The sequence below is a fragment of the Gorilla gorilla genome, chromosome 3 (genome assembly GCF_029281585.2).
Source record: "Gorilla gorilla gorilla isolate KB3781 chromosome 3, NHGRI_mGorGor1-v2.1_pri, whole genome shotgun sequence".
Lineage (NCBI taxonomy): Eukaryota > Metazoa > Chordata > Mammalia > Primates > Hominidae > Gorilla > Gorilla gorilla.
This window is the reverse complement of record NC_073227.2, coordinates 55,723,667-55,746,934: the sequence shown is the minus strand read 5'-3', so window position 1 is coordinate 55,746,934 and position 23,268 is coordinate 55,723,667. Positions and strand designations below refer to the sequence as shown.

General features: G+C 38.9%; 1 protein-coding gene across 9 annotated transcripts in view; it reads left to right on the top strand.

Annotated features, from left to right (window-relative positions):
- CORIN (corin, serine peptidase) overlaps window positions 1–23,268 on the top strand; it is a 244,941-nt gene that overhangs the window by 104,362 nt on the left and 117,311 nt on the right. The gene's annotated exons all lie outside the window — the stretch shown is intronic.

Here is a 23,268-nt window from a genome sequence, read left to right as displayed (position 1 = left end):
GTATTTCTGTGGGCCTGAAGAGATCTCTCTGCCATGAAAGAACTTCAGTTATTTATTCATTCATTTTCCTCTTCCTTTTCATAGCACCTTATTTGCTCTGCCTAGCTCCGGTTGCTGCTAGCAACTATTTCAGTGCACAAGCAGCAAAATGATAGTTTCAGGATCCTCATAAAACACATAGTCCGAATTTCTCCTATCGAATTGTGGGTTTATTTGGAAGAAATAATTTAATACTATTTCTTTGAGGTACTTACATCAATATTTTGCTAGAGATAGATGAGGTACTTGTATGGATATTTTGCAAATAGCATCGTGAAGGCGCTGAGCATGTCTCTCAAGCCCTTTAAACCTCTATTGCTCCAACTTTACAATAGAAATAATAATACCTAAGTGGTAGAATTGTGTTATGGGCTAAATGGGATAATGTATTTGAGATAACTTTATTTGAGAGAAGCCACATGCCCTGTGCAAATGTAAATCCTTCAATTCAACAGACATGTAGTAAGTATATTCTATGTACCAGGCAGTTTACCAGGAACTGGAGAAGGCATGAAGACAGGCATATTTTTAAAGAGTTCATAGGCCAGTGGAGAGATGGACATGGGACGCACAGACACAGACCTGAGACAAGGAGTTGAGCCATGGTACATTTGGGAGAGACGTGAGACAGTGGTGGGGTGGGGGTCACGGGAGTGGGAAGGGAAACAGGCCAACAAAGATTAGATTACTGGCCAGGCGTGGTGGCTCACACCTGTAATCCCAGCACTTTGGGAGGCCAAGGAGGGTGGATCACTTGAGGTTAAGAGTTCGGAGACCAGCCTGGCCAACATAGTGAAACCGCGTCTCTACTAAAAATATAAAAAAGCCGGGCGTGGTGGCGTATGCCTGTAATCCCAGGCCCTCAGGAGGCTGAGGCAGGAGAATCGCTTGAGCCTGGGAGGCGGAGGTTGCAGTGAGCTGAGGTTGTGCCACTGCACTCCAGCCTGGGAGATGGAGCAAAACTCCATCTCAAAAAAAAAAAAAAAAAAAAGAGTAGATTACTAAACCAGCTACCATAGTGGGCAACTGGAGCAATCCCATGGGAAAATCTGGGAACTAGTGTACAACATATGGTTTAGAATTAGTCTACTAGAGGGGTGAGGGAGCTGGGGTATGCACTTCCTTTAGTCTTTGAAACTGACAGTATCTGTTACAGCCCATAAGGACAATGTCCTGTAGGAGAAGAGATGTGGGGTTGTGAAGGAGGGAGTATAAACTTGGCTGCCCCCTGCAATGGAAGACTTTTGTCTCTGTTGGTTTCTTCTTCATTCGTAGCACTCTTTGCCTTTGGTTTCTAGCACATTGCTATTCTGATCTGCCTGTCACTGCCCTGGCCACCCTCTAGTCTCCTTTCTTTTTCTACTGGCCCCTTAAATGTTGATATTCCACAGGATACTATTTTCAACCTTCTTTTCTCAACATCTTATATATCTTCTCTGGGAAATCTAATATTTGCTTATAGCCAAATATGCACTGATGATTCTTAAATCTATCTATCATCCCCAATTTTATTCCACTTCCCTAAGCTTCAAACCTCCATTCCACTGTCCTTGCTTACACCTCTCAAGAAAAACTCCTTTGTCCCCACATCTCCAAGGGTCTCTACCTGTGTGGCTATATCCCACAGTAGTTCTCAGTAGTTTTTGACCTCCAACAACATTTGCTAATTTTTTTTTCTTTTTTTTTTTGAGATGGAGTCTTGCTCTGTCACCCACGCTGGAGTGCAGTGGTGCAATCTTGGCTCACTGCAACCTCCACCTCCCGGGTTCAAGCAATTCTTCTGCCTCAGCCTCCCAAGTAGCTGAGACTACAGGTGTGTGCCACCACACCCAGGTAATTTTTGTATTATTGGTAGAGATGGGGTTTCACCATGTTGGCCAGGCTAGTCTCGAACTCCTGACCTTGTGATCCACCTGTCTCAGCCTCCCAAAGTACTGGGTTTACAGGCGTGAGCCACCGTGCCCGGCCAGCATTTGCTACATTTAATCACTCCCTCCTACCTGATAAACTCTTCACCTGACTTCCAATTGGGTTTTCCTCTTTCTTTGGCCACTTATTCTAGTGTCCTTTGTGTTTTCTCTTCATTTCTCTCACCTGTAGACACTGGAGTGCCTCAGGCCTTGGATCTCTCTCCTTTTGGTGATCTAATTCAGGCTCATGGCTTTAAATACCACTGGTACACTGACAACTACAAATGCGGATCTCTAGCCCACATCCCTCCTCTGACCTCTGGACCTGCATGCATATGTATGCTTGCAGCATGCAGACACACACACACACACACACACACACACACACACAAATTTGCCTTCTATTTGTTTCTATTTGAGTTTCTAAAAGGCATGTCAAACGAAACAGATACAAAACCAATCTGATATTGCCCATGCACTTTCTCTTCTCCCAGCTTTTCCCTCCTTAGTCAGTAACAATGTAGTTCTTTCAGTTGTTCTAGTTAAAAACTTGGGGTCATCCTTGACTCTTCTTTTTCTCTTTCACGCCATACCTGATTTGTCTGCAAATTTTAGTGGTTCAACTGTCAAAATGTATGCGTGATCCAACCAGTGCTCACTATCTCCACAACCACCGGGCCCAGCTCACTTCGACTTGTGCCTGGATTATCCTTCCAGCCTCATTATTGGCTTTCTTGCTCCCTCCCTCTGCCCCTTTGGGCTATTACTGCCTCTTCCTTGATACCTCCCTATGCACATAGCAGAGAAAGGGATCTTTTAAACTTTCACATCTATTCTCTCTAAGTTTCCTAAGGCTTTCCCTCTCACTCAGTATAAAAGCCCTTGGTCTTTACAACTGTCAGGCCTTCATCAGTATTGCTGCATTGCACAACTGCGGGAGAATACCAGTCATATAGAAAGCAATGTGAATAGTAAAACGGGAGAGTTCCCTGATTCCCCTCTCAGCACATGCAACAGGGGTGTCTCCTGTGTGGTCACCCTGCAGCTCAAACCCCTAGGGGGAGCATGCAGATGGGCAGGTGCAGAGGCCTGCAAGAGTGCTTTTGGGCTCCAGCCCCACCGCAGGGTCTGGGGGTGGGTGTCTGTGGCTCCTGAAGCCCAAGTGGGCAAGCTCTTTTTTTTTTTTTTTTTTTTTTTTTTTTGAGATGGAGTCTCACTTTGTAGCCCAGGCTGGAGTGCAGTGGCACAATCTCAGTTCACTGCAACCTCTGCCTTCTGGGTTCACGCAATTCTCCTGCCTCAGCCTCCCGAGTAGCTGGGATTACAGGCAGCCGCCACCACGCCCGGCTAATTTTTGTATTTTTAGTAGAGATGGGGTTTCACCATATTGGCCAGGCTGGTCTCGAACTTCTGACCTCGTGATCCGCCCGCCTCAGCCTCCCAAAGGGCTGGGATTACAGGCGTGAGCCACCGCGCCCGGCCTGCAAGCTCTTTTAAATTTGCCTTCTGCGGACAGCTTGTGTGTTAATCAACTCAATGGACCCTCTGCCTTATCGCAAGGGCAGGGAGCCAGTGTGACAGCCTTCTGTACCCCAAGTTCTTGCCCAGTGTACTGGAAGAATTAGATCACAAGTGAGCTCCAAGGATGAGTGCAAGGTTTTATTGAGTGGTGGAGGTGGCTCTCAGCGAGGTGGATGGGGAGCCGGAAGCAGGGGAATGGAGTGGGAAGGTGGTCTTTCCCTGGAGCCGGAGCATCCAGCGGCCAGACTTCTCTGCTGAACTCCCCTCTGTGGCCGAACCTCTCTCTTCTTTCTCTGCCAAGTTGTTCCGTTTTCGCTGGTCTGCTGGTTCCGATATTCAGCCGCTCCGTGTGTGTGCGCGCTAAGGTCTTGGGTTTATATGAGGGCAGGATGAGGGGTGTGGTGGGCCAAAAGGCAACTTTTTGGGTGTGAAAACAGAAATGCCTGTCCTCACTTAGAGCTGCGGGTCTTCCAGCTTAAGGATGGGGCCTTTGTTGGGGAACCGCCCTCTTCTACCCAGCATTTCCGCCTCCCGTCTGTATCATTTGTGCCTCCTAGAGTTGTGCAACATAGACATCCCACTCTACATTATCTGGCCCTGATTGCCTCTCTGACTTTTCTCCTAATGTTTTTGTTTTTGCTCTCTAGGCTGTAGCTACTCTGTTCCATCTGCCTGCGACGTTCTTGCCCCAGATATCTCCCCTCAGTCTTTTAATCAGCTGTCAGAAACTGTCTGTAGGGCTGTTACATAGAACATGCTAGGGAGAGTGGTGAAAAATGAGATGAAGAAGAGAAGCTATGTAAGGAACAGCTGTCATTATTGTTGTTATTTGGGTAGTGATAGAGCTAAGGATATGCCAGAATTCTTATGAAGAAACTTCATGATCAACTTTTCTGGTATTTAACATTTCATTTTGCTGTAACTTGAAGCTTTAAAAATACTTTTAAGTCCCTAACAACTTATTTTGATCTGTGACCACGAGAAATGCTCATCCTGTGGATTTCCACTGTTTTTCTGGGAGAATTACAGGCTTGTTTTGACTTTGCTATGCCACATACCCAGGATAAAGAAGCAGTGCCAGATAAAATCGATTTCTTGTTGAGCCTAAATACTACCTGTTCTCTACGGGCTTTGTAATTCTTGTTTATAGATCATTTGAGATTAGGTTTCTATTCTCTGCCAAATATTGCTTTGCTTGAAGTGGCACAGTGGTTCCTAAAACAGAAATATAGAGGTTTTCTTTCCTCATCTGCATTCATTCTTCTCACTCTCTTGCCAAGCTAGCTGCTTGGCTTACAGGTTGATAGCTCAGAAGCTCAAGATCATAGGTTGATCCTTGGGCTTCTTACAGAATATTATTTTGTTCAGTGGCTGGAGACCAAGACCATCTTCATTTTGTCAATATTATGCCTCTGAATCAGAAATCAGAATCACATTTCAGAATCACAATCAGAAATCCACATTTGTGGTCTTACAGATTACAGTAGAATATGGAAATTTTTAGCAACAAGTCAAAAGTCTGATATTATTTAATATGTATGATCATAAGTGCACATCCCTGAGTCTATTTTGGTCAATAATCAGTTCTGATTACTCTAACAAGAATACTGCTCATTTGCAATTCAAAATATCATCTATTTTAATTCTGTATTCAGCTTTGTATGCCCCATCATGGTCAATTTAATCATAGCCGATAGATCTTTACAGAACGAGGTAAATGAAAAACAAAATGCTGTTTTTTTTTCTTTCACATAGCAGAAATATTAGCTCAGTTCTAAGTTTCATATTTGTTTCCCAAAATTCCTGGGAAAGGATACTATCTATGTCTTTTAGGTGAACATTATTCTTTAAGCTTAATCAGTTCTTTTTGATATTCTCAACAGTAATGTGGCAGTTATCTAGTAATTCAGACATCCTAGAGTTTGAACTGTAAACTCTGGGCCACCCGCTGAAAATAATGCATGATTCAGAATCATCACATGAAAATCTATGAATCTCTTTTGAAATTGTGACTTCATTCTGCTAAATAGCCTTGTGAGCTTCATAACTGCAATTCCATTGAGCTCAGCAATTGGGAAGTAATTTGAAGTCTCCATTCTCACCTGCTCTATCCATATGTTTATTTTGTGTCTGAAACCCTGCACACATTTAAACAAAAAGTTAAGTTCTTATCGAGGAGGCAGTGCAACATAGTGTTTTAGATATGTGGTCTTCCAAATATTTTTGCTGTGTACCCTCAAAGGATTTTGACAAAGTACACAGCCCTTGTACAATTTTAAATTAATATCTACAAAATTTTAACTGTGAATGTAAATAGTGTCAGATAATAGAATTTAAAGAATATTATAATAATTGACATATAACTATTTTAAATGTGTCTAGTGAAACCTAAATCCCATAGTGCCTTCACATTCACCAAACATTAAAAAATTATAAGCTCCTCTTGTAACATTCAGCAAATTTTACTTTGCTCCTTTTTCTCTCTGAAGTCATTTCTGTTTCCTTTCAGCTACAGAATTTCATTACAGTGTAATATCTTTTTAATGCTTAGATTATTTTTATCCCCCTACCATGCATCTCTAGAACAAAACTGTGCATAAAATGGAAATTATTACTTTAAAAAACTTTCCTTCAGTCATAAGACTCTGTCAACAGTTTATTTTCTGATTAATTTATCAAAAAGTTGTACTTTCAATCTATTATAAATGTTTATAAATAATTACTAACCTTAAATGTGACACATATTAGAATTCCATATCTTGATGTATTAGATGCAGTTTATTTTCTTTGAACACTGGTTTGTGTAGACTGTATCAGAGTTTGGCATCAATTGTGTTCCTACTTTTTTCTTCTAGATGGTAGTGCTTTGAAAACTTATTCATATGATTAAACACATGGGCATAGAAAGAGTTTTATTGAATAATGGCATTCAATTATTTGAGAAGCTTCCCACTGTACTGTCAAAAAGCAAATAGTAATGATTTATCATTAAAATGATTTGTAATGATTAGATGACAACTTGATTAGATTCTCCTTCCATTTTTGAAAGCACAGACTTGGAAAGCACCTTACTTGCAAATGAATTTGTTACCCAGTCAGTAAAGCCATTCACGGTCTCTACTTCTGAGAATATTGCCAGGATTTATCAAATATCTGTTTATTACTCTTTCACTTTGAGGCACTTTGTTTAGCTCTATATATTCAGAAAAATTTATAAAAAATGGAAATATTGGTTAATTTCAATTAATCTTTTCTAATACAATATTTTAATAAAATGCTTTTTATATTATTACATGCTTTAAATATGTATTTATCAAAACTTGGAGCTGTCAGTTTTGTTCATCCAGTTTATGTAAAATTTATCTAACTGGTAATGCCAGTCTTCAATGTCAAACTTATTCATCAAATCAGAGTTACTTTCTGAAAGAAATAGGCTGACTTTAGTTTTTATGTTTAAATTTCCATACAATGAAATTCACTGTATGTGTGTGTATATATAGTTCTGAGTTTTAACACATGCATAGATATTTGTAACCACCACAAAATTAGATTACTGAACAGTTCTATTATCCTACATATATCATCTTTGTCTTGTCCTTTATGGCCAAAACCACACTCCAAACCTCTGGAAACTGCTGATCTGTTCTCCACATCTCTGGTTTGGCTTTTCTAGAATGTCATACATGGAATCATACAGTATATTCCCTTTTGAAACCTGTTTCTTTCACTTAGGATAATGCCTTTAATATTCATCCATGTTGTTACATGTATCAGTGGTTATTTTTAATGCTTACTAGTATTCCATTGTATGGCTGTACCTCAATTTGTTTATTTGCTCATTGAAAGGAATTTGATTGTTTCCAGTTTTTTGGTAATTGTGAAAATTACTGCTATAAACATTCACTTACAGTTTTTATAGGCAAATTTCTCTAAGATGAATACCTAGATTGGTATCTGTCAACAGTTTTTCCAGAGTGGCTGTATCATTTTGCATACCCATCAATAACAATGTATGCAACTTCCAGCTGCTTCACATCTTCACCAGTACTTGGTATTGTCAGATTGACTTTTGTTGTTTCTGTTTTGACCATTCTAATAGGTGTGTAGAAGCATCTCACTGTGGTTAAATTGGCCTAACAATGAATATCTTTTAATATGCTTACTTGCCATCAGAATATCACCTTTATGAAGTGTCTGTTCGTATCTTTTGCTCATTTTATGGCAGGAGTGGGGGGTTGTTTGATTTCTTACTGTTGGGTTTTGAGAGTTCTTTATATATTCTGGGTACAAGTCTTTTGTTCAATATATGATTTGGGAATATTTTCCCACTCTCTGTACCTTGTCTTTTCATTCTCTTCACAGTGTCTTTCACAGAACAAATGATTTTATTTACCAATTTTTTAATGCAACATACTTTTGTATCATATAAGAACTATTTACTTATCTCAACTGCATAAAGATTTTCCTTCATAATTTCTCCCAAGCCTTTTTCAGTTTTCATTTTATATGACCTGCATTGAGTTACTTTTTGCCTAAGGTATGAGGTATAGGTCAAGTGGTATTTTTTTCCTTTTCCAAATGGATGTCCATTTGTTCCAGACACATTTGTTAAAAGGCCTATATTTCTCCTATTAAATTGCTTTTGCACCTCCATCAAAAATTAATTGACCTTATTCTAGTGGGTCTATTTCTGGACTGTTCATTCTGTTTCATTAATTTATGTGCTCATTCCTTAACCAAACCACATTGTTTTGATTAGTATGGCTTGATATTAAGACTTAACAACTAATAGTATGAGTTTTTCCACTGTGTTATGTCTCAAAATTTATTTTTCAGTTGTAGTTCTTTGCCTTTCTATGTAAGTGTTAGAATTAGCTTGTCTATGTCTACAAAAAAAAAAGTGTTCCAAAGATCTTGATTGGATTTGTATTAAAGCTGTGGATCAATTTGGGGAGACTTGGCATCTTAAACATATTCTTTCAAACCATGAACTTGGTTTATCATTTATTTAGGTCTTTCTTGATTCTTCTATTGGCATTTATAATTTGCTCATATAGGTCTTGCACATATTTTGTTAGATACTTTGAGAGCTATTGTAAAAGGTACTGATTTTAAAACATTGAGTTCCCATTGTTCATTGCTTGTTATGGTAAAGATGGTTCCCAGGGTTCCAGTTCTGTGGTTCACTCACCCTGTATAATCCCCTCACCTCTGAATGTGGGGATGAACTGAATATGATGTTGCAGTCACTCCTATAATTAGATTATGTTATTTGGCACAGCTGACTTTAAGAAAGGTAGAATACCCTCAGTAGACCTAATCAGGTAATCCCATAAACTAAATCTCATTTTCTAGGAGTTTTTATTATGAAAGATGTTGAATTTTATCAAATGCTTTTTCTGTATGAGTTGGCATGATCACGTAGTTTTTCTTTAGCTTATTAATGTAGAGATTACATTTATTACTTTTTGACTGTTACATTAGCCTTGCATTCCTGAATAAATTCCAGTCCTGAATAAATTCCTGATTATTTTGATTTTATTTTCTTAGTTTATCTTATCTGGGTTCTGCTGAGATTCTTGAGTTCCAAAAAAATTCCAAAGATTTAGATTCTTGAGTCTAAATTTATATCTTTCATTTGATTTAGAAAACTTCAGCCATTAAATTTTCAAACTTTTCTTCTGTACAAATCTCATTCTCCTTCCTTTCCCTCCTAGATTTTTAATGACATCAATATTGGACCTTTTGATAATATACAGCAGGTACCTGAAGTTATGTTCATTTTTTGAAAACTTTTCTCTCTTTTGCTCATATTAGATAATATCTATTAATTTAGCTATAAGTTCACTTACTCTGTCTTGTCATCTTCACTCTGCAATTTCAGTGTCTTTTAAAAATATTTTAGTTATTTTATTTTTCAGTTCTGAGCTTCCATAGCTGCTATTTCCTTACTGATAACTTCTATCCTTCATTCACTTCAAATTTGTTGACCCTTACTTCATGGAGTATGGTTATTACAGCTGCTTTAAAGTAAGTCTTTGTTGAATAATTTCAACATCTAGGTCACTTCAGGGGTGGTGCCTATTAATTATCTTTTCACTTAGGGGTTGCTGAGAATGCCCTGCTTCTTTTTTTTTTTTTTTTTTTTTTTTGAGATGGAGTCTCACTCTGTCACCCAGGCTGGAGTGCTGTGGCGCAATCTCAGCTCATTGCAAGCTCCCTCTTTCAGGTTCACGCCATTCTCCTGCCTCAGCCTCCCTAGTAGGTGGGACTACAGGCGCCCGCCACCATGCCCGGCTAATTTTTTGTATTTTTAGTAGAGACAGGGTTTCACCGTGTTAGCCAGGATGGTCTCGATTTCCTGACCTTGTGATCCCCCCCTCGGCCTCCCAAAGTGCTGGGATTACAGGCGTGAGCCACCGTGCCTGGCCTTGCCCTGCTTCTTTGTATGTTAATTAATTTTAACTTATATCCTGGGCATTTTGAAAATATTATGATATTCTGGGGCCTGTTAGAATTCTCTGGAAAATGCTAATTTTGTTTGTGTGTTTGTTTCTTTTCATAGTCAGTTGACCCAGTTAAGTTCCGGTCACAAGTCACATTATGCCTTCTAAGGGCTTTGTTTCCAATGTCAGTTCAGTTTTCAAAGCCTTTGTAGTGCTCTCTGGATCCTCCCCATGAGTGTATTTCCCAGGGATCAGTCTGATATCTGGGCCATGGATTACATTGTTGCTTACTTCTCAAAGCTTTTGGTATTCTATTACAAATCATTTTCATGCATGGAGACCTGAGGGATAAACCCAGGCAGGACTTTATACATAGCTCTGTGGGATCTTTCTTCTCAAGCTCCCTCTTCTCTGTGATCTCCCTGAAACTCTCTGACTTCCAGGGACCATTTGCCCTGGTCCTCTGTCAAAAAAGCTCTAGTTTTAGCCTTTTGCACTGTTGTAGCGAACTCTGGGGCAAATAGGCAACCTTGGCTGCTGCTGCCACTGTTGCATGAGTACAGCTTCCATGAGCACAGCTTCTAGGGCCCCCTCCAAGGGACGGTCAGGAGAGGAGATGTCTCAGGGGACTCCCCGTCCTTTGGTTTTGCAGGGCCCCTCCTGCTTATTCCTCTGACCAAGGAGAGAGTTTCTCTTGGTCAAGACTGCTGCACAGTTCCATGATTTTGTTGCATTCATTCTATGTTGGGAAATACGAGTAGAAAAAGAAAAACACCAGAAAGCTCACCTCCTTATTACTCTTTTTTTAAGTTTTTATTTCCCTTCCTAGTCCGCTTACTGGTCTTTACTGTTTGGATACCACAGACAATTGCTTTGTGTATTCTGTCCACAACTTTTAGTTACAATCACAGGGGGAGGTAAGGTGGGACATTTTTACTCCATTTTAACTGGACCTAGAATCTTAGAATCCCACGTTTCACTTCAAATTTTAAGATACGTATTTCGGTAGACAGATGGACAGACAAAATAAAATAAGTTTGTTGCCTGAAATGAGCCTCCGGTCCTCTGCTTTTGGGGTTTATTTGTGCTCTTTTAACTTTGTCTTTCAAAGATTTTCCTTCAGGAACAACATCTTCTCTGACAACATTTGGAGAATGAGGAGGCAGGATAGCAAAATGGAAGATATTTTAAATTGTCTGTGTGTTTGGAACTCCAGATGTTTTTATACCCAGGAGCATGTGCCATAGCAGGTTTGAAATGTTTAAAAAGTGTCTTTCTTTTGTCAGATGAAAAAAAGGAACATTGCGAAAAGGGCGGTAAGAAAGGAAATACTTAATGACGTTATCCTGCATGTGCCCTCAGATAGGCAATGATAGAAAAGAGGGAATTTAAGGGTGTGGAAATTGATTCCTTTAAAACTATCTCTGCCTGTAATATACCCTTGGAAAGCCCTTGTATATCTCTAAGGAAACACCTTCCACAGTTAGAAGATGGCTGTTGTAGGATCAAGCAGACCTGGCTATTATCCTGGTTCCACTTCTCCAGTGATAACTTATGTGTGAAAACAGGCAAACATTGGATGAAAATGGAGCGTGAGTGATGGGAATACATGTACTCATATGCAAGTGATTGCATCAGTATGTGTGATGAATACTAAGCTCAGAAAAATGCTGAAATTGTGAAGATGGAATAGCTAAATGTTAGAAGCTTGTGGGGTCTGTGGAAATAGTGTTTGGATTAAAGATTTGTAGAATAAAAAATCAATTAATTTTAAGCCATGCTGCACTCTGGTGAATATGGTTAAGGTAGTAACAGAATAAAACAAACAAAATGAAGAAACGATGGCCAGACTTCGCAATTCAAATAATGGTGTTTTCCTAATAGTGTTTAATAATAACTGTTATCATAATAGTATGTATCTTGCTGAGCATTTATTATGTACTAAGTGCTGTGCTAAGCCCTTTAGATACGTGTTCTTATTTACTCCTCCCAGCAGCACTGTGAGGATTATGGTTATTCTTCCTGTGATGAACTGCGTGTTTGCATCCCCCACCCACAAATTTACATGCTGAAACCGTAACCCCAAGAGGATGGTATTAGAAGGTGGAGACTTTGGGAGATAATTAGGTTTAGACGAGGTTATGGGCTGGGTGCAGTGGCTCACGCCTGTAATCCCAGCACTTTGGGAGGCCAAGGTGGGCAGATCACCTGAGGTCAGGAGTTCAAGACCAGCCTGGCCAACATGGCAAAACCCCATCTCTTCTAAAAATACAAAAATTAACTGGTGTGGTGACACACACCTGTAATCACAGCTACTCGGGTGTCTGAGGCAGGAGAATCACTTGAACCCAGGAGGTGGAGGTTGCAGTGAGCTGAGATCGCACCATTGCACTCTAGCCTGGGTGACAGAGCAAGACTCTGTCTCAAAGAAAAAAAAAAAAAAAGAAAAAATGAGGTTATGGGGGTGGGGCCCCCGTGATGGGATTAGAAGTGCTCCTAGAAGAAGAATAAGAGATAGAGCGCTCTTGTGTGCTCTCTCTCTCTCTCTCTGTCTGTACAGGCATCAAGAGAGGCCACGTGAGGACTAAACCAGGAAGAGGGCCCTCACTAAGAATGCCACTGTGCACCCTGATCCTGGACTTCTACCTTCCAGAACTGTGAAAAATAAATGTTTCTTGTTTAAGCCACCCGGTCTGTGGTAGTCTGTTTTAGCAGCCTGAATGGACTGAGGCACTTCCCATTTTATAGATGACAGAACTGACAGGGAGATTAAGTGATTTGCTCAAGATCATAGAGGTGGAACTTGACTGAGCTGTGATCTGAACCTCTTTGAATCTGGGCCTGTTAGTGTTTCAAAGACCTAGGACTTCACTGTCATAAACATAGTGTACACATCTTAAAAGGAGTAAAAAGGATTTCTGTGTACATTTAGCTTAATAGCATTCAAAGTTGGAATCAAATGGTGGTTCTGTATGCAAAACTACTTATTTAAAAATCATCTCTTGCAGGCACTTAATAGCATAAATTAAAGGTAGACCTATAGCATTCAGCCCACGAAAGAAGGGATGAGTTCGTCTCATGCAAGAAGTAGATGTGTAGGGGTAGCTCTATGTAGATGTATATAAAAATAGCACATGATTGCATATAAAAGCAAATACTACTCACTAACCTTATAATTTGTGATGGATAACGAATAGTTATCTGCGTGTACCCCACTCTTTTTCCTGGGAATGTTCCTATTTTTCTTTTCATGGTTGGCAGTTTGAATAAATCTCAACACAGTACCAAAAAGAAGTGGTTATTTAGTTTAGAACTGCGAATATTGACCTGGAGAAAAAGAAATTTAGAGGTTTGGTCTCAGTCATCTTGAACAAGATGTAAGAAATATATGGCTTAATCTTGGCTAAGACTTTGCACTGAAAATAAGTCCACCTGTTGGATGACTTCTAATTGAAGAAAAGATGTAGTGTTCAGATCTGCCCAGTACAGAATAAGTAGTGATAAAAATAAAAGAGCCTCAAAATATTTTTATTTCATGAAGTCTTTTATTTTGCAAGTCAAACACAGATGCAGGCATGAATGTACTTTCCTTTTATTTATTTGTAGCACATTTTATGCTATTTTTATGAAGCAAAGCAATGCAAGTTGATTTGACTATAGACTTGATACAAAGAAAAAGGCCAGGCCACATACTTTCTAGCAAGAATGCACATCTATCCTTTAGAACCCTATACTACTACAACTAATTCAAATAAAAACGTTTTAAATGAAAAGTGAGGCTAACCACTCAAAAGTCGTGGGCAACATATGACAAGTTACTTCTGTCCACCAAATAGCATATAGAATATTTGAAAAAATTTTCTGAAAATGTTTTCTGAAATTGCCTAACATGCCCAGTGAGTGGCCCCACAGGATCTGACTTTTTACTCCATAGGATATTATGAAATATTATTCTTTTCAGTTGCTAAGCTGTTTCCAATTTTCTCAACCCCTTGCTAAGTATAACTTGAATAGAGGGTTTTTACAGATTTTTACAAAGTCTGAAGACTGAAAAACTTCTTGTTTAGCTATGAAACTCAACCGCCAGAGGACTAACATTTGAACATTGTAACAAAACACATAATGTCTTGTTGTTCTGATAGAAAACAAACCTGCATAATATGGTTTAATATTCTTATTTATAAGAAGAAATTATTAGAAACATTTAAGTAAAGGAGAATAATTTGTATGTTGTTCCTGTTTTGTGAGAATGCAGCTTAAAGCATCCAGTCCTTCATATAGCAGATGGTTATGGAGCGGTAACTATGCACTATTCATTTATATAACAAATATGTACGGAGTGCCTGCTATGTGCTGGGGATTGTTTTAGTCACTGGGGTTGAGGAACAAATAAGGCAAAATCCCTGTTCTCAAGGACTCACATATGGAGAATTTGGTGGTTCACTGGGAAGAGCAAAAGGTAGAAGGAAGGATGACCACCAGGTGGTTGGTTGGGAAAAGGTGAAACATGTTTGTCATACTACTTGCCAAAGTAGAGACCACAAGGAAAAGAATAGTTTATGATAAAGAATAATTTGGAGATGTAAATTTCCTGGCATAACAGTTGGTTGTAGGTCCCTGAAATTCAGGAGAGAGGCTTGAGCTGCAGAGACAAGAGCTTGGGAGTTATTCATGTTATGTGTTGGGCTAAAATCAAAGGAGTGAATGAGCTCATGGTGGGGGCAAGTGAAGTGCAAAGCAAAAAGTCAAGAAGAAAGAGGACAAATATCTCAGAACATTTAAAAGGGCAGGTTGCAAAAGCAGTTCTGATGACAACTGTCCTCTGTTGGGACCCATAGGAGTTGTGGGTAATGACTCAACAGACTCATCTTTTAGCTACAACACGGACTAAGGAATAGACATCCTCTGCTTTAGTACTTTTCCTTCCCCACTCATGTTTTTCCTCTGTAGTGTTGATTAGGAAACAGGCCAGCAACCTGTTGGATTCAGAATTGGAAGGGAGTTGCATGAATTCAGGAAAACTGAAAAACAGTGGGATTCATTGTATTCGATAGGAAGATAGAAAAGGCATATAAATATTGTTTAGTCTAAAAATTAAATTTTCTAGTTTAAAGCTCACGTTAGGTTACAATGACAACTGTCATCTGCTAAAATCAAGGTTCTTATAGTAATAACAATGACAATAATCATAGCTAACTTTTATTGCACGCATGCTGGATGCCAGTGACTGCTAAGTGGTTTACGTGCCCTGTCTCATTTAATTTTCATTACTACCTAATAGTTACATAATTATTATCCTTATTTTACAGATGAAGAAACTAGGGCTCATCATTTCAGGATATTCTCTGACAAGATAACCTTGATACTCAGTGTATTTTTGAATGAGAGAATGTATAAAGGTGCTCTTAGCAATGAAGAAAATAGGGTCATTGAATTAATCCAACCTTTCACATGGTAACTGGGAGTTTCATTGGAATTAGTGTTGGGAGCAACAGAATAAGTAGGCTAATCCTAATGTTTATTGGAGGAAACAAAATAGACTTTTGGAAACTAAGTCTAATGAGATAGTGCTTTGTGTTGCTAATGTTGTGTGTCCATTTCAGCACTTGGCACATAGCCAGATGGCTTGTGTTCTGCCTGGCAGGAAGAACTCTGGTGACTTGTATTCCTACTGGGAATACTGCGCCCATTTGCTTCCCAGTTTCCCCTCCCTCCTGTATCCATCTCTGTTCCTCCTTCTCACTTCTCATTGCCAGTTTATCACTTCGGTGGTGTGATATGGGGTTGTGTGTGTCTTTGTTCATCTTGTATCTAGTGCTTAACATTCCCACTATCTTCTGCTTCTGTCATGGTCCCTAAAGCAATATCAATGGACATTCCTACAACCTGCAATCATAAAATATACTACAGTGCCTCTCTTTTTTTCGGTCTTTAAATGTAATGCAGATACTTTTCTTTCATTCTGTGCTATGCCCTTTAGAGGTCTAACAGATTGAACATGAAAGACTAAAATACTTGAGAAATTTGATGCAGGGGGCCTGGTCCTATCTCATAATCTCTTTTGTACAGAGCAAATAGCATTAGATTTAAAAATAGAAAGAAGCAAACAAAAGCAGTTGGATATTTAACCTAATAAGTTGAGGTTGAATCCCATTTCAGGGGCGAAGTCACTGTTGAATGTGGTCTGAGCCAGTGTTGGAAGTGTAAGAAAAAGGATGGATGAAGGATTGGGGACAGTGAATCAAAGGGCTGAATGAAGGATTTCTTGGCTGGAAGATTACAGACTGGTTAGAGAGGAAATGAAAGCTGAGAAAACTAGAGGAGGCCTTTGAAGCTGAGATCCCGGGAGTCTGCATTTGATAAGAACAATAGAGAAGCCACAGTGGGGGCAGGGGTGACCTGGTCAAAGCTGTGGGTGAGAGAAAACAATTTTTACCAATTGGTAAAATTGAGTGTGTACTGGTTCGTATACGTGAGTTGTCTATTAGATCCATGTGGTTGCTTGAAAAAGCCTGGAGGATGTTACATTGGAAAATAAAAGAGAAAAATCTATGGTTCTGAGATTTTTGAGTTTTAACATAAAAAGTGACTTTTCCTTTAAAGAAATTAAATATAATTTCTCTTGTTCAAGGGGTAGGTATTTTTTTGGATCCTGCCAATTGAACTTTTAAAAATATGCTTTAGTTCTAATTTTCATAGTATTCTTTCTATAGAAATTTTGTTTGTAACATCAGTTACAACTAACAGGTATTTCTCTACTTTCCATTGTAATGAATGTGGTATATACATGTCTTCCAACAGTATTTTTTTTTTTAGTTAACATGTTATTTTTAACAGTATGAAAGTGGCTTCATTTTTATTGACTTTGTACTAATATTTATAAAGTGTCAACATTATTATGTGATAGTTGAAGCTGGCTTTTTAAAAGTTGATGCACAGAAATAAAATGCCTATGATCTATATTGAAGAAATTAAAATTTTCTCATAGCTGGATTTAGCTATAAATTTTAAAAGCATTCTAAGTGAACATATACAAGTAGAAAAAGTCATCTATATGTATCATATATTTGAACAACATTATTCTGTGTGCTTTAATATTGTATTGGATCGTTATATAATCCTTTAAATATTAAGTGAAAAATTTCCTTTACTATGTAAATAGAAAAGTTAAAAACAGACAATGATACTGTGATATTAAAGAAACAGCTCTTATTGTGTCCTGACAGAGGGCAAGGGTGTTTACACAGTTTTTTGCTAACACCATCAGAGAGCCCTTTGAGTTGCAGAAGTTGTATACACAAAACTTTCATAGTTATCACTCAATCTCTCATTCATTGGTATAGCTTTATTTTATGCCCTTTTTTCTTCCAAAAATCATTCAGTGAAACCAAAGCTGAGGTGTGTGAAAGCCCAAGGAGAAATCAAATATTGGAAGATCATAGTTGTTTGCACTAAGCACTGAATACTCTGAATGCGTCATTGTGTAAACAGAACAGATGTTGGGAGCAAGTTAGTACAATGTAATGAACCCAATTCCAATCATAGATCATCCTGTTACTCTTTAGTGCCTCCAAGGTAGATGTTCAAAAGTAAACAACCAATTTACTACTAGGGAGCAACACAAGTGTTAGGGAAAATAGAGTACTACATTTAGTTCAATTGAGTATGTCAAATTACAATTTGAACAGCTCCCTTAAAATTCAGATGTTGAAAATTCTTCTACTTCCCTTTCTCTTGGGGAGGAAACCTCAGGCCAAACAGATGCAAAGTTTAGACTCTCTCAAAGCCTCTCTAGAGGAAGCTTGAACACTATTCCTTTGCCAACCCGTTCCAATATGTCATACTTCTTAGGAACAATAAATTTATCTCTGCCTCATATTGCAGCATAGTTATTTCTTCACATTCATCCTCAGTGCAAAGGAAAAAGCATATGGTCACCTTCCTCCATGAGATCTTTCTTTATGTGTCTGAAGAATATTATGACGATTATGATCATGGGGCCAATGTTATCAGGAGGTCCTGACACAAACCAGAAAGCCACATTTTTGGAGGTGTTCTTATTTCTGGTAGATTATTCCTGGTTCCAATATCATGCTCCATTTTTTTTTTTTTTTGGAGACAGAGTCTTGCTCTTTCACCCAGGATGGAGTGCTGTGGCATGATCTCAGCTCACCTCCGTCTCCTGGATTCAAGCAATTCTCATGCCTCAGCCTCCCGAGTAGCTGGGACTACAGGCATCTGCCACCACACTTGGCTAATTTTTTGCATTTTAGTAGAGACGAGGTTTCGCCATGTTGCCCAGGGTGGGTCTTAAACTCCTGAGCTTAGGCAATCCGCCTGCCTCTGCCTCCCAAAATGCTAGGATTACAGATGTGAGCCACTGGGCCTGGCCCCAACATCATGCTCTTTGATTCTGACTTTAAGGATGATCTCTTGGAGAGATAGGTTCTAATGTAAAAGTACTACTTGGATAGATAAGACATGTTTTCAGTTGTAATCAGTAAATTTTGATGGCAGTATTTACTTATTTCTTTAGGTTAGAACACTTTTATCTTTTCCATAGTATTTTCTGTTTTAGTTTTTGCTTCATTTTATGTGTACTACTATTTTAGTTCTCTTCACTGTTATTATTTAGCCAAGATAATTTTGAATTCCAATTCTTTGAGTCTCCTCCTGCTTTCTTAGAGCTTCTTTTTTAGATTATCCTAATTGCTACTAAGTAATAAAATAATCTTGAGGTCAAGATTTATGTTTATTAAACACTATTTTAAGATGTTAGTCATAATAGCAACATTTAAGTCTCATTCTTCTGAGTTCTTTCATTGTCACACAGCTTTTCTAGTGCATTGGCAATAGAAAGCAGAAAGATATGTTGATTTGGAATTATGTCCATCATGTTTCCTCTAGCTAAAAAATCTGTTAACTTCTTCTGGATCAGGGGTCAGCAAACTATAGCCTGTGAGCCAAAGACAGCCTGCAGCCTGTTTTTCTGAATAAAATATTATTGACACCCAACCACACTCATTCTCTTACATATTGCCTATGGCTGCTTTTGCTCCACATTGGTGTAGTTGAACAGTTGTAACAGAAACTGTATGCATCACAAAGTCTAACAATTTACTATCTGGCCCTTTACAGAAAATGTTTGTCAGTCTCTGTTCTAGGTTAACTCTGAATTGGACATTAGAAAATCGTAGTTCCAGTTCTACCTCTAGTTTCTAATTAGCTTTATGACATTGGCCAAGTCATGTTTACTCTCCAGCATTGGTTTCCTCATTTCTGGGATTGGAAGCAGGACTGTGTGATTGATTGCCAGTCTCTTCTAGCTGTAAAATTCCAGAAATCTAATGAATCTTATTTTACCTAAAATAATCTAAAGTAGATTTTTTTTCTTACAGATTAAATTTTGGGTTTGTGTTAATCACTTTTGAGTATATTAGACATACATACAAATGTCCATACATATTCAAAGATATAAAAATAATACTAAAGTTTGTCTACGTAAGCTCTATATGTGCCAAGTATAAAGGCAGGCACAATACTGTATTTCTTTTAATCTTTAAAATAACTCTGCATCGTGGGTGTGTATGTTCACTTTTTAAAGAGTAAGGTGTTGAGACTCAGAGACAGCTGGTAAGAGGCAGAGCTGGGGCTTGAACCCAGTTCCATTGGTAAAACCCCGTGTCCTTTCCACTATAGCAACTGTCTCCTTTCATGAGGTACCTCTATTTTAATTCAGTCATTTGAATATATGGCCACACCTCACTTCTCCAGAGATTGCTACCCAAATTACTCAGAATATAAGTAATTATTAAAAAGCAAAAAAACAAAAGTGGTTATGATCTAAATAGATGTTCATTTATGCCATTAAAAAAAAAAGATTCCCTGAGGCCCTCTTTTGGAGCTTGTTCACTTTTCTTTAAAAAAAAAATTAAAAATTTGCTTTTTTGGGTTTCCTAGATCTCTGTAATTAATGGGAAATAGATTGGAAATGTGGAGGGGTACAGTCACTGGTGCAGGGATATGGGCACTGGTAGAGATCGGGACTGCTGTGATTACATCATGGAGAAGAGCGACACACTCTAAATAGCAAGAAAGTCTTAGGCAGGTTAGCACGGGGACAAATTCACCCCAGGAGCCTCCACGCAGGGCTGAGAAGTTTTTGCTGTTCACCAAAAGTACCCTGGAGCATTAAGAAAGTGGTTAAAATTAACACACTACATTTCAGAAAGTAGAGAACAGGTTTTCCCTTTAACAGAGTTTTAATAAAATCATGAAAGAATTTACAACTCTTAAGTAGATAAGCTTCAGTTGTTTGAATGTTTCCCTGCATGGGATATTTTCTTCCTTAAAAATGCTGAGTGGATGAAATACTTCCAAGTCTAGGTTATTTAAGAAATCTTTCCCCAGATGTTCAACTACTTCTTACTTTTCTGTTGTTTGTTACTGTCTTATTCATTATTCACGTTCTGATGACGGTGCTCTAGAGATAAATAAGCAATTAACAGTCTGACTTCTTGGCTTCATCTCTTCGCAGATTTTTCTCCACACCTAATTAAGTCTTAAGATTTTTCCATTATCTCTTTTTATTCCCTATAGCTTTGAAGAAAGTTTTATTGTTTTCTTTCTATTCTTCTAATTTTTTTCAGAGTAGAAGCCCATTTTTCCCCTCAGTTTTTAAAAACTGCCTTACCCTGATCTATGCGTATTATCTACTATAAAGTTAATCCTGTAAAAGCAAAACTTATTTCTTCTATTGTCTTTCAGGGAAACCTTACAGTGATCTCCAGAATGAATCATGCCCACTCTCCACTTTTGGCAGCTCTTCCTTTTACGTTTCTCTCATGTACTGAATTCTTGGTTTCTTCTTTCTGATGCACAGGCATTTCTTTCCTTGGCGATTTCTTAACCCATTACTTCTAATTGACTAGTTTGAGTAATATTTTAACACCTCATGTATTTTTGAGGTAATATTTTATGCAGTTTGTTTTGAAAAGACTTGCTAAAACTTCTTGTGGAAACTAAGAGATTTGTAAACATTTAAGTAATTTATCTCTTATCCCTCTCTGTGTGGCAGTCAGGAGAGGAAAGATTGTTGCCCCAAGCCTGCTGCCATATACTTCCTTAAAATAAATGATATCAGCCGGGTGCAGTGGCTCACCCCTGAAATCATAGCACTTTGGGAGGCCAAGGAGAGTGGACTGTTTGAGCCCAGGAGTTCAAGACCAGCCTGGGCAACATGGGGAAACCCTGTCTCTACAAAAAATACAAAAATTAACCAGGCATGGTGATGCACACCTGTAGTCCTAACTACTTGGGAAACTGAGGCAGGAGGATCACTTGAGCCTGGGAGGCAGAGTTTGCAGTGAGTGGAGAGTGTCCCACTTAACTCCAGGCTGGGCTACAGAGCGTGTTCCTGTCTCGAAATAAAAATAATTAAATGATGTCAATATATATGACATATTATCATATATATCATGATAATGTGTCATATTATGACTATATTATGATGCCAGTTTAATAATGTCAGTAATAATAAAAAGATCAAATTGATTGAAAGCTCATTTGGTATCAGATGCTATGCTTAATTGTTCACATATATTATCTCAATTAATCTTCACTACAGTTCTATGATGTAGGTACAGAATTCCAGGAAGATTTCAGCTAATAAATTGGTTGCATTTCAAAGTTATATTTACAAATTGGTTATTTCAGATATGAAAGCTGTTTTCTCATAGAAGCAATGTTGTAGGTACAGCCCTAGGCTGGACTGGATTGCCGAAGTCTGTCACATTTATAGCTAACATGAGTAAATGAATGCCTTTGTGGGAAAGTACTTTCAGAGTTCTCATTGTGATGTGAAGAACCCACCCACCTTCTTCCCAGGGACCTTACTCTCATACCAGGGACTTGATCTTATTTTCAGACCTGCTCAATGAATAGATCAACAATGGGAATGAACCCTCTCCAGATTCAAATTATGCAAATACTAAGCTGCCATAACAATAGAGATCCCAAAATAGAGTGGCTTAAATAAAACTTTTTTTTCTCTGTTAAGCAAGAGATCCAAGGTGAGCTTTTCAGTTTGCCAAGTCAGGCTTACCCCATGAAATTATCCAAAGACTTGGGCTCCATCTATTTCTTGCTTCACCAATCCCTAGACTATGGTCTTCACCTGTGTGGTTGCAGCTGGCTGAGCCCTGTATCTGTGTTCCAGCTTGTGGAATGGTACAGAGAGGAAGTACATGGCAGCACGTCTCTTTGAAGGAGGTGAAGTAGAAGAATGACTTGCTCCCATTCTGTAGGAGAGACCTTAGTAACATGGCTGCACCTATCACAAAGGGAACTGGGAAATGTAGTCTTTGGCTGGGTACATGGAGGCATCTTAAACTCCATTACTGTGAAAAACGTGGGGAGTGCATTCTGATGACAACCGGCAGTCCCTGCCACATTATAGTCATGGTTCCCTTGTCTATAGAGTGACTCCTGCAGGATGGACTTTGGTGGGTGTGGCAGGAGAGATGTGGGTGGAAGATGGGTACAGTGATCAAGGGGTCAGGTTTGAGGGGTACTGGGATGCTGAGACCCCTGCCAGTGGGACTTCTTAGGGGACTTCTCTCAAGCTTTCATCCCACTACCCTCCTTGACATTCTTTTTTCTTCAAAGTCTGAGGGCAGGGCTGCCTTCATGGGTGGGTGACTTCTGCAGGGGCACAGGATGCTACTCTCAGAAGGGATCAGCATTTGGTTTAATGCTCTGTTGTCACTGCCTTAAAATTCTTAATAACTTTATCCTTAAACTTGCATTTTGCAGGTAAGTTTGATGGGTAATAGATCATGCATGTGAGCAGTAGGGATAGACTAGATGGTATAGTGTGTGCATCAGGGGCACATAGGCAGCATGCATGTGGGATAATTAGCCTGGCTACCCAAAGCCCATGCTTGTGCCACACCTAGTTACAAACAGGACTGGGAAATGGAGTCTTCAGCTGGTAATCACAGGGCAACAAGGTGGCCGGGCCAGTGCCTGGGCACAGATTGGCAACAGCAGAAGCAGCAGGTATGGTAGCAGCGGCCAAGGACAAGCGGGGAAGGAGGAACTCTATAGGGGGACAGCACTGGTACCCCTGTGAGGCCAGCCTGGCTGTTTGTCCCCAAAGTCCGTCTCTGTGGCATCTACACAAATATTAACTCTTTAGCCTGAACCTTGGGACAGAAACTGCTTGGCAACATCAGGAAATAGACGTTATTAGCAAATTATTACAAAATAAAGTCATACACATGAACATTGCAATAAAGCATTTATCAAGGAATTATTAGAGCTCTTTAAAGATTTTAGAATCTTTGGATTTA